The sequence below is a fragment of the Lolium rigidum genome, unplaced genomic scaffold (assembly GCF_022539505.1).
Source record: "Lolium rigidum isolate FL_2022 unplaced genomic scaffold, APGP_CSIRO_Lrig_0.1 contig_27164_1, whole genome shotgun sequence".
In the NCBI taxonomy this organism is placed as follows: domain Eukaryota; kingdom Viridiplantae; phylum Streptophyta; class Magnoliopsida; order Poales; family Poaceae; genus Lolium; species Lolium rigidum.
Genome location: NW_025900073.1, coordinates 198,440 through 204,003, shown reverse-complemented (window position 1 = coordinate 204,003; position 5,564 = coordinate 198,440). Strand labels below are relative to the sequence as shown.

The window sequence follows — 5,564 nt, the reverse complement described above, 5'->3', positions numbered from 1 at the left end:
CGAGGAACTCCCGTCGATGGGGGAGAAGTGGGTCGGCGGGCATGGCAGAGGGCGGAGGGCGGCGGGCATGGCAGAGGGCGGCGGGCATGGCAGAGGGCGGAGGGCGGCGGCGAGCATGGCGGAGGGCGGCGGGCATGGCAGAGGGCGGAGGGCGGAGGGCGGCGGTGAGGATGCCGCGCCGCAGCATCGCCGGGGAAGGAGGCGAGGGTGGCGGAGGGCGGCGAGCATGGCGGAGGGCGGAGGGCGGCGGGCGGCGGTGAGGATTAGCGAGCCGTTCCAGAGTTGGGCGGGGGCGCGAGAGAGGATTAGCGAGCCGTTCCAGCTCGTCCGGCCGATTTGCCCGGACGGGTGCGTTCCGCATCTGGACCGAATATTCCCATTCGGGGAACGACCTCATTCCATCCTACCTACCAACCGAACGCGAGAATGGCTACCAGGAATGGAACCGTTCCATTCTGTTCCACCTAATTCCACAACCGAACAGACCCTTAGATCATAGACACTGGTATTTTCGACAACAGAATGCACGCTGTAACATGATTATGGTTTTTTTAGAGACATGATCATGGTTTTCGGTTAAGTGTTAACAGGTGGATACCCGTCGTCCCAGTCCCAGAGACTGAACGCTTCGTGACCATCTGTTAGGGTCCTGCTCAATTCTTATTTTACTTTCAGTCTTTGCTAGGTATTTTGCTAATGTACAATAAATTTTGGGTAGATAATCCAAGAATGGTGAAGTTTTGGGTAGATAACCAATTCTCCCAACCCTGAATCACTTCCCAAACCGGAAACCCCAAAGAACACGCGAGCGGCGGCGCCAGATCTGTGGCCGCCTCCGCGTAGATCCTCCTCTCGACTGTCCTTCACACCGGCGCCCGCAACCTCTGCACCATCGGCAGACTCGTTCTGTGGGCGTCCCTGCTAATCTACCATTGAGCCTTGACCCAGCGCCTCCCATCCCTTGCACGTGAGCTCCTCCGTCCCTGTCTGCGCCTCACCTCGATCTTGGCCTCGTTCACAACCTCCTGCTCCGTGGTGCCATCCCTGGAGTAGCAGGTACTTTCAATGTGACAAAGAAATCCCTCTCTTGTTTCATTAGGATCCTTTGAATTTTTAGTTTCAGCAATATAAGTTCTTAGTATAATCTCTGAATTAGAAATTTATTAGGATCCTTTGAAATTTTAGTTTCAGTAATATAAGTTCTTAGTATAATCTCTGGATTGGAAATTTCATTAGGATCCTTAAGATAAATGTTCTTATTTAAAGAGCAATAGAACATATTGTTGTGTCTCACTGATCTATATATGTTGGATGCATCAGTCTTCACAATTTTGAGAATTAGTTATGGACAATCATATTATCTCATTTAAATTATTGTAAATAAAAAATTGCTTCAGATGGCGACCACTTCTATATTTATTTATCAGTAAATCTTGCGATGACACCTCATTATGTATTCTTTCGACATATATTTCCCCTTTGAGATCACTTGTTAGTATATATGGCAATGATGTCAAATGGATGCACATTTATACTTCCTTCTTTAGAAATTGAGAGATATTAGTATGTTATTCCGTATCTTCTGATTCCACATGTTTTTCCTGTGACACTTGCTTGAGACCACCTCTTCGTGACTGGTCATTATATCTTTGTGATACACTTTTGTGCTTCTTCCTCTAGAAGTTCAGTAATGGAATGCCACTCCATATCTTTTAAATTAATATATTGTCTTTTGGATGCACCGTTCTGTGCCTTCACTACAAGATTATACATGCCACGTCATTCCATATCATTTTTGCATTATAAATTGCACCATTGGCTCATGTTAGCATGTGGAATTCAGGAATGGATGTCCGGTCTGCCTGTGCCTGTTTTCTGGTGATGCTTGTGTTGTTTGGAAGCACTACTTCTGCAGGTGTGTTCTCTCTTTTGTTTTTTTTAATTAGGAGTAGATTTCCAATGGCATGACTTATTTTTACAAATGAACCAATAAATATCTACATAATATTTCAAGGCGATATTACCTTCAGATTTCCCAAATATGATGATGATGCACATTCTTTGTAATATGTCATTGGGGTTTTTGACAGTTTGAAACTTGTATGAAATCGTGTAACAAGTCAATTCACCATAATCAATTTCTCACTATTATGGTTTGACTTTTATGATGTTTGTTGTATGCAGAGGATTGTCACATGGAGCGCTTTAAGCTCATTTACTGCACTGATCTTACATGCAAGAATAATTGCTCGTTGAATTGGGGTGACAAGGTCCGCGAATCAAGCTGTGAAGGGATATTCAACGGCCATTGCAGCTGCAAGATTTGTTCCGTTTAGTAGAACTTCAATTGATATTTAAAATGCATGCTAAGTGCACTTGAAGTTGTCAATAAATAATTCATCATATTATGACCTGGAATGACTTAGTTAAACACGTGATTGTATTCTTGGCAGAGGGATGCCGGAGGCATAATCCATTTTGTCTCATGGACTAACTGCTTATTGGCGAGTAACATACAAGCATGAAAAAAAATTGACCTTGAAATATTTTGGTAGTTGTTATCAGTTATGGCACCATTTCGCAGGGGCAAGACGTAGAGTAATTAGTGCGTGAAAAGCTTTTTTTTAAGATAAACGCTGCGATTATATTAACTCATAACAGAATCCATTACAATAATCTTCCTAACAAAGTCTGGTGCAACACCATTCCACACCATACACACTTTATTATCGCAGCCTTCCTTGGCTAAAATGTGCGCTGAACCATTTGCCGTTCTTCGCACCGCCCGCACCGAAATGTTGCTGAATCCTTGAAAGAGGGACTTAATTTGCGCAACCAACGGACCGTGAATAGATCGATCCTGCTCGTCCCTTCTCAGCTTGGCAACCACTCCCGTACTATCTGTCTCCAACATCACCCTTTGAACCTGGTGATCCCTCGCGAGGAGCAGCCCCTGTCGACATGCTAGAAGCTCGGCGTGTTCAACATCGATGAGGTGGGGGAAAAAGGCTTGCCCCGGAGACAAAATTGCCATGATGGTCACGAAGGACCACTCCGCCCCCTCCAACACCATCAGCCGAATGATAAGCTCCATCAACATTCACTTTGACCCAACCCGGCTCCGTTCTGAGCCAGTGCTCAGATGGTTTTGCGCCAGCCGCCTGCGATGATATTTTATGCACCTCCTTTCATTCTTCCAAAGCCACGGCCGTTTTCAGCACTACCGAAGTTGGGTCTGCTATCAACTGAGGCTCTCTCGCGTCATTTCTTGCTTGCCAGAGATTGTAAATAACCATCATGAACCAAATTTCTTGATCATCTGATGCTTTTCCGATCCAATCTAGCAACCAGCCCTTGAGTTCAGAGTGACACCTTAGTCGTTTCGGTGGCACCTCGAAGAAACACTGTGACCGAGTAGAGGCGAGCGACCCCACTGACTGGGAGTGAGGACACGACCAAAACCGATGTACCAAGTCTTTATTTCTGCCACACACAAGACAGACTATACCGTCTTTTATCTTCCTATGACTTAGCTCAGTACCAACAGTCAGGCCGTTCTCAATCAGTCTCCAAGCAATGGACTTTCACCTTACCCGGGATTTGAGTTCCCCACAATGCTAACCATCCCCTATGCTCATCACAATTTCTCGACGTCTCAGCCCTACCCCTTGCCGCTCTCTTCCGTTGGATGGCGAGGTGATACGCTGACTTCACCGAGAATATGCCATTTTTAGTATAATTCCAAGCTTGAAAATCACTCGACCCAGGACGACCAATTGGAGTGCGAAGAATGTCATGTACATCAACATGCATTAAGTGTTTCCGCAGCTCTTCCTCATCGCAAGCTCCACCACCACGCACAATAAACTCATGCACTCTCTCGGGCTTAACATCAAGCAAAGACCCCAGTGGGTGTTTAGCTCATGTCCTAGGTATCCAATTGTCCTCCCAAACTCTAACCTGTGAACCATCTCCAATTCTCCATACCAGGCCATCCTTCAGAAGGTCTCGTCCATGAATAATCCCTCTCCATGTGTATGACGCCCTCTTCGGACAAGAAGCATCGAGGAACTCACCGTCTATAAAGTATCGGGCTTTCAGAACTTTGGAGCACAATGAGTCAGGGTCTACGAGCAGTCTCCAGCCCCGTTTTGCTAAAAACGCCTGGTTGAAACATTCATCATCGCGGAAACCCATGCCTCCCGACTGTTTACTCTTGCACATTCTGTCCCAACCAATCCAGTGAACTTTTTTTCGCTCCTCCGAGTCACCCCACCAGAAATTCGAGGAGACGGAGCTAAGTTGCTTCTTGGTAAGCTGAAAGCAACTCATAGCATATGTCGGTACCGCCTGTAACACCAATTTGATGAGAATGTATTTTCCTTCCTTGGACATGCCCTGCCCTTTCCATCCTTTAACTTTTCGCCATGATGTTTCCATGAGGTACTTAAAACAACCCCCTTTAGCTCGACCAACGACAGTGGGCAGTCCCAAATATCGTTCCGAAAGAGCTTCACAAGTAATACCAATGTCCTCCTTGAGTTGGTGCCTTAGATCATCAACACAGCCTGGACCAAAGAAGATTGAGGATTTCTGTAAATTTACTCTTTGCCCCGAGCTAATCTCATAGTCATGGAGTATTCTCCTCAGAATTTGCATGCTGCTATCTGTAGCCTCCAGAAAGACAACGCTGTCATCAGCGAATAGGAGGTGAGTTACATGCGGTCCATTAGCACCAAAACGTACCCCCTTAGCTCATTTTCAAATTGTGCCTCCCGCAGCAAAGCAGAGAGCCCTCCACACAAAAAATAGAAAGATATGGGGATATCGGACCCCCCTGTCTTAATCCTCGAGAAGGAATAAAAGGCTCCGAGAGGCCCCCATTAAGCTTGACAGAGAACCTCACAGACGTAATGCACCGCATAATCATATCCACCCATCGCTGATCAAAACCGAGTTTCAACATCATTCTTTCCAAAAAGATCCACTCAACCCTGTCATAGGCTTTTACCATATCAAGCTTGACCGCGCATAGTGGGATCTTCCTCTTCCGATTCCTGATAGCGTGAGTACATTCATACGCGACAAAGACATTATCTGTAATCAGCCTCCCCGGTACGAACGCACTTTGTTCTTCTGAAATCATTAGCGGTAAAATTTTCTTCAGCCGATTAGCCGCCACATTAGACGCAATTTTATACAGAACATTGCACAAGCTGATCGGCCGGAATTGCGACAGTAACTCTAGCGCATGGACTTTAGAAATTAGTGCAAGCACAGTATCATTGAAATCCGGAGGGCAGTCCCTTCCACTGGCATTGAAAGAATAAGGTTGGTAACCCATCAGGCCCGGCGCCTTTGTCGGACCAATCTGAAAAAGGGCCGTCTCAATCTCCTGGTCCAAAATCTCTGCAGTCAATGACTCATTCATTTCAACAGTGACAAAGCTCATCATGCGATCAAGGATACGTTCCATATTAGTTGCTCCTTCCGAAGTGTAAAGATTGAGGTAGAAGGCATGTGCCATCTCTCTCATCCCCTCATCTGTATCACATCTAGTACCA

The 5,564-nt window shown here is 46.0% G+C and overlaps 1 long non-coding RNA gene across 2 annotated transcripts; it reads left to right on the top strand.

Moving 5' to 3' along the window:
• The first annotated feature begins 720 nt into the window (after positions 1-720).
• Positions 721-2,458, top strand: LOC124680739. Of its 2 annotated transcripts, none has more exons than XR_006995577.1 (3): positions 721-967; positions 1,844-1,915; positions 2,185-2,458. It is a non-coding gene; the product is annotated as an uncharacterized LOC124680739 (long non-coding RNA). The 2 variants fall into 2 exon arrangements; XR_006995576.1 differs by having other exon boundaries at positions 721-1,056.
• The last annotated feature ends 3,106 nt before the right edge of the window (positions 2,459-5,564 follow it).